Source organism: Pseudophryne corroboree, chromosome 3, assembly GCF_028390025.1.
Source record: "Pseudophryne corroboree isolate aPseCor3 chromosome 3, aPseCor3.hap2, whole genome shotgun sequence".
Taxonomy (NCBI): Eukaryota; Metazoa; Chordata; class Amphibia; order Anura; family Myobatrachidae; genus Pseudophryne; species Pseudophryne corroboree.
In genome coordinates, this window is record NC_086446.1 from 67,047,578 (window position 1) to 67,059,261 (window position 11,684).

Consider the following 11,684-nt stretch of genomic DNA (forward strand, 5'->3'; position numbering starts at 1 on the left):
GGGGTGACGCAGATTGGGTAGACCGAGCGTGGAACAGAGGGTTAGGATGAGATTTGGCTGGGTTTGGTCAAGAAATGTGTCTTAAGTGCCCATTTGAAGTTCTGTAGTGAGGGGGAGAGGTAGAGAATTCCAGAGTAAGGGAGCAGCACGTGGAAAATCTTGGAGGTAGGAGTGGGAGGAAGTAGTCAGGAGACAGGAGAGTGTCGGCGTGCAGTAGCAGAGCGAAAAGGACGGGTGGGAGAGTAAAGGGAGATAAGGTCAGAGATGTAGATGCGAGAGGAGTGGGTGAGGGCTTTGTAAGTGAGTGTGAGAAGTTTCAATTGGATTCTGAAAGGGAAGGGAAGCCAGTGAAGGGCTTGCAGGAATGCCAGTCAGGAGGAGATTACAGTAATCCAGTCTGGAATAATCAGTGAGTGAATAATGGTCCCGATGGCATCCTGGGTGAGAAAGGGTCTGATCCTGGAAATGTTTTTGAGATGAAAATGACAAGTTTGCGCAATAGAGAGGTTCCGGGGAACACGGCACGGGTGCCATATTCCTGGAGACCTGTGCATGCGCAGTAGACTCTGGCACAACAGTCTACTGCACCACCGGAAAGAAGGGTGCCTAATCGGAGTCTGTGCATGGACCCACTCCTCTCAGAAAGCGTCTGTGCATCCAAGTATGTACCCAGCCTTAATCAGACTTTTCTTTGATATACAACAGCACACGGTAAACATATTTGTTTAAAACCCATAATTCGTTTCGTGAATTTAATTATGCGATAAGGTCAATTCTGTTTTTATTAAACATGTGGCCACTGTAATGAAACAGATGTAAAAATGCTGCACTGTAAGTATTGTACATAGCGTACTTTCTATGTATATGTGAATGTGGTGGACATAAAGACAACCACAATTCTCCATATGGTTATGTTTGGATACTTCTCTTTCAATTACACATTGCACTTATCCACAGTAAAATGTTGTTGCAGTCACTTCCATATGTTTCCATTTACCACAGTGCCGATTTGGCCGTTCCCAACAATGCCAATCCGACTTTTTTTAAAGTCGGATTGACATTGTTGGAAACGGGGCTAAAACTTGTCGGATTTGGCCGCGAATCCGACAAAACACGTTAAGCCGCCGATCCACGTGCTTTCTGACAAGTCAGATTTTCTGACTTGTCGGATAAACGGGAATATGATTGAATAGGTCAAATCTGGATTCGACCTTAAACTCCCGTTAATCCGACAAGTCGGGAAATCCGACTTGAATTGAATACACCCCTTAGGGTTATATTCAATTACAGTCAGATCCTCTCCGACGAAGAGGATCTGACACATCAGTATTCAATAGCGTACCGTATCCGCCCGTTTCCCCTCCCATTCCGACCATTCATTTCCACCCTCTCTTATGGCCGAAAAAGAATGGTCGGAAACTGACCGTTTTGAACCACGGTGGGGTCGAAAACACATGGATGAGCAGAGATTCCTCTCATCCATGTGTTTTTCGACTTGTCGGAATTTCCGACAGATCGGAAAAACGGCACTTCAATTGAATATTGGAGTGTCGGAAAGTTTGATTATCGGCGGAAAGTGCCGTCTTTCCGCCCTGTCGGAACTTCCGACTGTAATTGAATATACCCCCTAATGTAGGCAGTGAAAAATGAAGTTATGTTCTAGAGCAGAGTTTCCTAAACTCCACTATTACAGTCCAGGTTTTAAGGATATCCATGCTTGAGCACAGATTACTCCATTAATACCTCAGTGAGTTTGTTTTAGCCATATGGACTAAAGCATGGATATCTTGAAAACCTGGACTGTACAGGCAGAGTTTGGGAAACTGTTTTCTACGGTACAATTGTTCAAGGAAGGTTGTAGCTCCTGACCAACCAGTATTTATTATTAGGAAATATGGCAGTCTCAGATCTATTCTTGGGTTCAGTCATAATCACCACACAATACACCAATAAAGGCCTCAACAATATTGAACACACAGTGTTAGGCATTTATGTGGAAAAATATATAGCAAAGTACAGTAGAAACTAATCAGATGTTTGTTTTCATTTTCTAACGTGCACAAGATGAGTGTCAGAATCTTAGTGGTTGCTAAGGGTAATACCACCCTTTGCCTTTTCACCAGTTGTCAGATATGTTCCCAATGTTGGTTAATTTGCTGGTTGCTGCTGGGGAGTATGTCAGTGAAGCGTAAGGGGAATATTTAATTCCTGTACAGGATATCCATATTACAAAAACATCAGATCTACGGTTGGAACATTTAATATCAAAAGGGTCTATTCATGAAGCAGTGAAAAGAGTAGAGAAGTGAGCCAGTGGAGAAGTTGCCCATGGCAACCAATCAGCTGCTCTGTATAATTTTATATTATGCAAATTATAAATGTTACGTCAATGCTGATTGGATGCAATGAGCAACTTCTCCACACTTTTTACTGCTTCATGAATAGACCCCAAAGTTGAACCCAACACCGTCTCCGCTCAGCCACTTAAATGTTATCCACCTATATTTTAAAAAGTTAGCTTTGGGTGGAGTACATAGTAAAAATCTGACAGGAACTCAACCATATACTCCGTTCACTGGATCCATTGGGGTTCTCCACAGCGTCATTCTGCAATGCGCTCTTCTAAATTCTGGGCCTACTGGGGAAAAGCTGAGGTTGTTGATGGCTGTACCTGTGAATATCTTATTCAGCTGGCAGAACAGAGGCAACAAGGTGGAGTGGCATAGACAGCTGCTTGGTTGGTTTCAAGTAGGCTACCCGTAGGGGTAAATGTACTAGGCTGCAAATTGCTGGCATTGACGAGTTCCCGGCAAATCTGCCCGATGTTTTAAAGTGGCATTCATTTAAAAGGCAAAACAAACCTGTTTTGTCTTTTAAGTGATTGCCACTCTTAAAACATCGGTCAGCCCCGCCAGGATTTTGCAGATGCCTGCAAATTCCAGGCTAATACATTTCCCCGTAGTGTGTTTTCCATTGGCGACATCAAAGACCCCAACTGATCCAAAGAATGCAGCATAAGTACTATATATTTCCATCCCACCCAAAGGCAAGCTTTTATATTCCGTTTCAGAAGCATATATGTCAAAGAGAGACAAAGTAGAGGGAGCCAACACAGCAGTGGGGGTAATGTATCAAGCAGTAAAAAGAGTGGGGAAGTGGACCAGTGGAGAAATTGCTCATAGCACCCAATCAGCTGTAGGAAGCATTTATGAAGTACACTCTATGGGGGATATTCAGTTATCCCCAGTAAAACATCAGGTCCAAAAAAAGGCCGCTTTCGGCTTTTTTTCCGATGTTTCAACAATTTTTTTTTTAACAGGTTAACCAGATTGATCGCCTGTAAAAAACAAAAACAAAACACCTTTCAGGTGAAACAAAAACCCCGATAAACCGTGGCACGCGCTGGCTTATCGGGACTAATTAGATAGCATCCGGCAGGACAATTTGCCCTGGTAAATTACCGGGGCTAATTGGCTATCTCCCTATAAATTGATGGTGGTCCACTTCACTCTTTTTTCTTTTCTTTTTCTCTGACGTCCTAGTGGATGCTGGGAACTCCGTAAGGACCATGGGGAATAGCGGCTCCGCAGGAGACTGGGCACAACTAAGAGAGATTTAGGACTACCTGGTGTGCACTGGCTCCTCCCTCTATGCCCCTCCTCCAGACCTCAGTTAGAATGTTGTGCCCGGCCGAGCTGGATGCACACTAGGGGCTCTCCTGAGCTCCTAGAAAAGAAAGTATAATTTAGGTTTTTTATTTTCAGTGAGATCTGCTGGCAACAGACTCACTGCTACGAGGGACTAAGGGGAGAGAAGCGAACCTACCTGCTTGCAGCTAGCTTGGGCTTCTAGGCTACTAGACACCATTAGCTCCAGAGGGATCGAACACAGGCCCAGCCTCGGTCGTCCGGTCCCGGAGCCGCGCCGCCATCCCCCTTACAGAGCCAGAAGCAAGAAGACGTTCCTGGAAATCGGCGGCAGAAGACTTCGGTCTTCATCAAGGTAGCGCACAGCACTGCAGCTGTGCGCCATTGCTCCCCATGCACACCACACACTCCGGTCACTGATGGGTGCAGGGCGCTGGGGGGGGCGCCCTGGGCTGCAATGATAGTACCTTGCTGGCAAAATAAACACATAATATAGTCATTAAGACTATATATGTGTAAAATCCCCTGCCAGATATACATATAAAAAAGCGGGAGAAGTCTGCCGGACAAGGGGCGGGGCTATCTCCCTCAGCACACTGGCGCTATTTTCCCTCACAGCTCCGCTGGAAGGACGCTCCCCAGGCTCTCCCCTGCAGTTTCCAGACTACATAGGGTAAAAAAGAGAGGGGGGGCACTAAATTTAGGCGCAATCTGTGTAATATCAGCAGCTATAGGGGAAAAATCACTGTGGGAAGTGTGAATCCCTGTATATATAGCGCTCTGGTGTGTGCTGGCATACTCTCTCTCTGTCTCCCCAAAGGACTTTGTGGGGTCCTGTCCTCAGTCAGAGCATTCCCTGTGTGTGTGCGGTGTGTCGGTACGGCTGTGTCGACATGTTTGATGAGGAGGCTTATGTGGAGGCGGAGCAGATGCCGATAAATGTGATGTCACCCCCTGCGGGGGTCGACACCTGAGTGGATGGACATGTGAAAGGAATTACGCGACTGTGTCAACTCCTTACATAAAAGGTTTGACGACATAGCAGATGTGGGACAGCCGGCTTCTCAGCCCGTGCCTGCCCAGGCGTCTCAAAAGCCATCAGGGGCCCTAAAACGCCCACTACCTCAGATGGCAGACACAGATGTCGACACGGATACTGACTCCAGTGTCGACGACGATGAGACTAGTGTACATTCCAATAGAGCCACCCGTTACATGATTACGGCAATGAAAAATGTGTTGCACATTTCAGATATTACCCCAGGTACCACAAAAAAGGGTATTATGTTTGGGGAGAAAAAGCAACCAGTGGTTTTTCCCCCATTTGATGAATTAAATGAAGTGTGTGAAGAAGCGTGGGTTTCCCCCGATAAGAAACAGGTAATTTCTAAAAGGTTACTAATGGCGTACCCTTTCCCGCCAGAGGATAGGTCACGTTGGGAGACATCCCCTAGAATGGATAAAGCGCTCACACGTCTGTCAAAAAAGGTGGCACTACCGTCTCCGGACACGGCCGCCCTAAAGGAGCCTGCAGATAGAAAGCAGGAGGCTATCCTGAAGTCTGTATATACACACTCAGGTATTATACTGAGACCAGCTATTGCTTCAGCATGGATGTGCAGTGCTGCAGCTGCGTGGTCAGATTCCCTGTCAGATAACATTGATACCTTAGACAGGGACACTATATTGCTAACCATAGAGCATATTAAAGACGCAGTCTTATACATGAGAGATGCACAGAGGGATATTTGCCGGCTGGCATCTAAAATAAACGCAATGTCCATTTCTGCCAGGAGAGGATTGTGGACTCGGCAGTGGACAGGTGATGCTGATTCTAAAAGGCACATGGAAGTTTTGCCTTACAAGGGTGAGGAGTTGTTTGGGGATGGTCTCTCGGACCTCGTTTCCACAGCTACAGCTGGGAAATCAACATTTTTACCCCATGTTCCCTCACAGCCGAAGAAAGCACCGTATTATCAGGTACAGTCCTTTCGGTCCCAGAAAGGCCAGCGGGTTAAAGGCGCGTCCTTTCTGCCCAGAGGCAGAGGTAGAGGGAAAAAGCTGCAGCCAGTTCCCAGGAACAAAAGTCCTCCCCCGCTTCCTCTAAGTCCACCGCATGACGCTGGGGCTCCACAGGCGGAGCCAGGTACGGTGGGGGCCCGTCTCAAGTACTTCAGCGACCAGTGGGCTCGCTCACAGGTGGATCCCTGGATTCTACAGGTAGTATCTCAGGGGTACAAGCTGGAGTTCGAGACGTCTCCCCCTCGCCGTTTCCTCAAATCTGCCTTGCCGACAGCTCACTCGAACAGGGAGGCAGTGCTGGAGGCAATTCACAAGCTGTATTCGCAGCAGGTGATAGTCAAGGTACCCCTCCTTCAACAAGGACGGGGTTACTATTCCACAATGTTTGTGGTACCGAAACTGGACGGTTCGGTGAGACCCATCCTAAATTTGAAATCCTTGAACACTTATATACGAAGGTTCAAGTTCAAAATGGAATCGCTCAGGGCAGTTATTGCAAGCCTGGACGAAAGGGATTACATGGTATCACTGGACATCAAGGATGCTTACCCTCATGTCCCCATTTACCCCCCTCACCAGGAGTACCTCAGATTTGTGGTACAGGACTGTCATTACCAATTCCAGACGTTGCCGTTTGGTCTGTCCACGGCACCGAGGGTATTTTCCAAGGTAATGGCAGAGATGATGATACTCCTTCGAAAAAAGGGAGTTATAATTATCCCGTACTTGGACGATCTCCTTATAAAGGCGAGGTCCAGGGAACAGTTGTTGATCGGAGTAGCACTGGCTCGGGCAGTGCTACAACAGCACGGCTGGATCCTAAACATTCCGAAGTCGCAGCTGGTTCCTACAACGCGTCTACTGTTCCTGGGGATGGTTCTCGACACAGAACAGAAAAAAGTGTTTCTCCCAGAGGAGAAGGCCAAGGAGTTGTCATCTCTAGTCAGAGACCTCCTAAAACCAAAACAGGTGTCGGTGCACCACTGCACGCGAGTCCTGGGAAAAATGGTGGCTTCTTACGAAGCAATTCCATTCGGAAGGTTCCATGCAAGGATCTTTCAGTGGGATCTGTTGGACAAGTGGTCCGGATCGCATCTTCAGATGCATCGGCTGATAACCCTGTCTCCAAGGGCCAGGGTGTCGCTGCTGTGGTGGCTGCAGAGTGCTCATCTTCTAGAGGGCCGCAGATTCGGCATACAGGACTGGGTCCTGGTGACCACGGATGCCAGCCTTCGAGGTTGGGGGGCAGTCACGCAGGGAAGAAACTTCCAAGGACAATGGTCAAGTCAGGAGACTTCCCTACACATAAATATTCTGGAACTAGGGGCCATTTACAATGCCCTAAGTCAGGCAAGACCCCTGCTTCAACACCAGCCGGTGCTGATCCAGTCAGACAACATCACGGCGGTCGCCCATGTAAACCGACAGGGCGGCACAAGAAGCAGGATGGCGATGGCAGAAGCCACAGGGATTCTCCAATGGGCGGAAAATCACGTGTTAGCACTGTCAGCAGTGTTCATTCCGGGAGTGGACAACTGGGAAGCAGACTTCCTCAGCAGACACGACCTCCACCCGGGAGAGTGGGGACTTCATCCAGAAGTCTTCAAAATGCTGGTAAACCGTTGGGAAAGACCACAGGTGGACATGATGGCGTCCCGCCTCAACAAAAAGTTAAAAAGATATTGCGCCAGGTCAAGGGACCCTCAGGCGATAGCTGTGGATGCTCTAGTGACACCGTGGGTGTACCAGTCGGTTTATGTGTTCCCTCCTCTACCTCTCATACCCAAGGTACTGAGAATAAGAAGAAGAAGAGGAGTAAGAACTATACTAGTGGTTCCGGATTGGCCAAGAAGAGCCTGGTACCTGGAACTTCAAGAGATGTTATCAGAGGACCCATGGCCTCTGCCGCTCAGACAGGACCTGCTGCTGCAGGGGCCCTGTCTGTTCCAAGACTTACTGCGTTTGACGGCATGGCGGTTGAACACCGGATCCTAAAAGAAAAAGGCATTCCGGAGGAAGTTATTCCTACACTGATTAAAGCTAGGAAAGAGGTGACCGCAAACCATTATCACCGCATATGGCGGAAATATGTTGCGTGGTGTGAGGCCAGGAAGGCCCCAACGGAGGAATTTCAACTGGGTCGTTTTCTGCACTTCCTGCAGTCAGGGGTGACTATGGGCCTAATATTGGGCTCCATTAAGGTCCAGATTTCGGCTCTGTCCATTTTCTTCCAAAAAGAACTGGCTTCACTGCCTGAAGTTCAGACTTTTGTTAAAGGAGTGCTGCATATTCAGCCCCCGTTTGTGCCTCCAGTGGCACCGTGGGATCTCAACGTGGTGTTGGATTTCCTAAAGTCGCATTGGTTTGAGCCACTTAAGACCGTGGAGCTAAAATACCTCACGTGGAAAGTGGTCATGCTGTTGGCCCTGGCGTCGGCCAGGCGTGTATCAGAATTGGCGGCTTTGTCATGTAAAAGCCCTTATCTGATTTTTCATACGGATAGGGCGGAATTGAGGACTCGTTCCCAATTCTTTCCTAAGGTGGTATCAGCCTGTGTTGACATACATAAACTCACTTGGTCCACATGAATACCGAACAGTCCTGATCATTGATGACTGTGAGCTTAATCCAATGATCCTGTAGTAGACCGGACTTTTATAACATAAAATAGAAACTTATGTAGTTGATGCTGTGAGCAAATGCATAATTGGTAAGCCACTGGCCGCTGTGACAAGGGGGAGAGCCCGGAGCAATGTTGCTGCGTTCAGCCGCTGGCTCCTGCACGGGGAGTGGAAAGCCGTACCTGAAGTGACCGCCGGACTAGATGAAATGCGGCTGTGTATAGCTGACACGCGGCTGCAGTATCCGGACGGTTGGTTGTTACCTTGCGTAGTACAATGTATGGGCTCTCAACAGCAGGCGGCTGACCTGTGCTCCCACGGGCAGCTCCGATTGAGCCTCCCTGCAATTGCCAGTGTGTATAGAAGGTGGATGAACACTCAGGCGGCGGCTGGTCCGTAATCAGTGGTATACCGTAGTAGCAATATTGCTGATCTCCCGCACAGAGTAAAGCTGGATGAGGCTTCAAGTGAAGTTAGCAACAATAAGCACCTGTATTCTAACGCGTTTCAACGCCAGCAGGGTGTCTTCTTCCAAAGGCAGGTATACCAATTATGCATTTGCTCACAACATCAACTACATAAGTTTCTATTTTATGTTATAAAAGTCCGGTCTACTACAGGATCATTGGATTAAGCTCACAGTCATCAATGATCAGGACTGTTCGGTATTCATATGGACCAAGTGAGTTTATGTATGTCAACACAGACTTTTTATTTTTTATTTTAACAGATAATATTCATTTCTGTTGGTAATATTCTATTTAAAGTGATATCCCTGGGGTCATAAGCTCTGGAATAGTACTAATTTGTACTTCTGTTATAAAATTAGCAGTAGGTCTACAGTTATAGAGATGTCATTCTAAAGTGTGTATTTTACTCCCGGGAGAATTGTTGTTATCATAATACATTTTATGCATTAAAATAAATGCTTTTTTATTTGATTGTCTAGCGCAACTTGGTAATTTTTTCTATCTAAGTGTGCTTTTGGGGATTGGCATTCCCTTCCCAAGCTGCTGCTGATAATCATCTATACACCACCACTCACTGAGCGCTTAGCTAATTTTCCCTTCCTTCTAAGGTGGTATCAGCGTTTCATGTGAACCAACCTATTGTGGTGCCTGCGGCTACTCGGGACTTGGAGGACTCCAAGTTGCTGGACGTAGTCAGGGCCCTGAAAATATATGTTTCCAGGACGGCTGGAGTCAGGAAAACTGACTCGCTGTTTATCCTGTATGCACCCAACAAGCTGGGTGCTCCTACTTCTAAGCAGACTATTGCTCGCTGGATCTGTAGCACGATTCAACTTGCACATTCTGCGGCTGGACTGCCGCATCCTAAATCGGTAAAAGCCCATTCCACGAGGAAAGTGAGCTCTTTTTGGGCGGCTGCCCGAGGGGTCTCGGCTTTACAACTTTGCCGAGCTGCTACTTGGTCGGCTTCAAACACTTTTGCAAGATTCTACAAGTTTGATACCCTGGCTGAGGAGGACCTTGAGCTTGCTCATTCGGTGCTGCAGAGTCATCCGCACTCTCCCGCCCGTTTGGGAGCTTTGGTATAATCCCCATGGTCCTTACGGAGTTCCCAGCATCCACTAGGACGTCAGAGAAAATAAGATTTTACTCACCGGTAATTCTATTTCTCGTAGTCCGTAGTGGATGCTGGGCGCCCATCCCAAGTGCGGATTGTCTGCAATACTTGTATATAGTTATTGCCTAACTAAAGGGTTATTGTTATGAGCCTTCTGTTCGTGAGGCTCAGTTGTTTTTCATACTGTTAACTGGGTATAGTATCACGAGTTGTACGGTGTGATTGGTGTGGCTGGTATGAGTCTTACCCGGGATTTCAAATCCTTTCCTTATTGTGTCAGCTCTTCCGGGCACAGTTTCCTAACTGAGGTCTGGAGGAGGGGCATAGAGGGAGGAGCCAGTGCACACCAGGTAGTCCTAAATCTTTCTTAGTTGTGCCCAGTCTCCTGCGGAGCCGCTATTCCCCATGGTCCTTACGGAGTTCCCAGCATCCACTACGGACTACGAGATATAGATTTACCGGTGAGTAAAATCTTATTTTTTCTGCTTGATACATTAACCCGTGTTTGAAAAATGACAGGGACTGATTGGTTGGTATTTTATCTCCAATCTTTGATGCATATGCATTCCCTAAGGGGTCTATGTGCAAAGTCTTGAAGAGAGAAAAAGCACCAGCCAATCAGCTCCTAACTGCCATGTTATCAGCTGTGTTGGAAAAATGACAGTTATGAGCTGATTGGTTGGTACTTATTCTCTCTCCAAGGCATAGTACACAGACTAGGGCTTGACAAATCTCAGGGGCCTGGTCGCCATGGCCCCTAGATTTTACCAGATGATGGAGGAAGCAGATGCTCTTCAGCCCCGGTGTGCCTGTATTGCAGCGGCCATTTCATGCATGTTCCTAGTGTCCGCCCTGGCCTGCAATGACTGCTGTGTCTGTCTGTTCCAGCATGCACTGTCTGCTGTCTCCAAACGCCAGCTGCATAGAGCTCTCTGAGAAGAGGTCTATGCATGGCCGGGTATTGCATCTTCGGAGGGGGGTAGTGATGTGGCCAAAGGGTGGGGGGATTGTTTGCCCAGAGGGGTGGCTGCGGAGAGGTGGTTTGCTTGGGGTTACCCCCTTAGTTGGGTGGCCGTGGGGTTTGGTTGCCTGGGGAGGGGGTTAGTTTTTTGTTTTTGTTTTGCGGGGTGATGGTGGTCTGGTTCCTATACTTTCATCCTGGCTTCAAGAGTTAAGAAAAATTTGTCAAGCCCTGACATAAACCCCTAAGTTCTTTATGGAAATAGGAAAAGTTTTAAGTGAACCCAACACCAATTTACCTGAGAGATTCCAGTAAGCATAAAGTTTACTGTTCACGAGGTATTGGTTCCTAGTATGTCAATTAGGCTGCACTCCCTCGAATACTTATCCTACAGAAAGTGTGACTGGTCAACTTTTTAAACTCAAAGGACAACTCTCAAAAAAAAACATGTGGAAAATAGTGTGAAATCACTGTGTGGCTTCAGTCAGGACAAAAGAGTAATAAATTACCCAGATGTTTATATACAGCCGGGGAACCCTGATACGAACATTAAGAGAACATAGAATGACACCCTGAACAATAAATATGACACTGTGTATCCTTACCTTCATTTACATAGTCCCCCCTTCCCCACCCCACCCTTCCCACCATGTTTACTTGCTGTTAGTCAAAGTATTGACTGAGCGACAGTGCTCCCTACTCTGGGTATAGTGACCGGTCCAAGAGCATACCTATTATAGAATATGTCTCACTGGCAAGCCTGACCAGCCTGGTTCTCCAGCTGTTGTAAGACTACAAGTCCCAGCATGCTTTACCAGCTGATCCAGGTTGGCCAGGCCTGACTCA

At 47.4% G+C, this 11,684-nt stretch overlaps 1 protein-coding gene across 1 annotated transcript in view; it reads right to left on the bottom strand.

Moving 5' to 3' along the window:
- LOC135057166 (uncharacterized) overlaps window positions 1–11,684 on the bottom strand; it is a 264,057-nt gene that overhangs the window by 102,169 nt on the left and 150,204 nt on the right. The window lies entirely within an intron of this gene.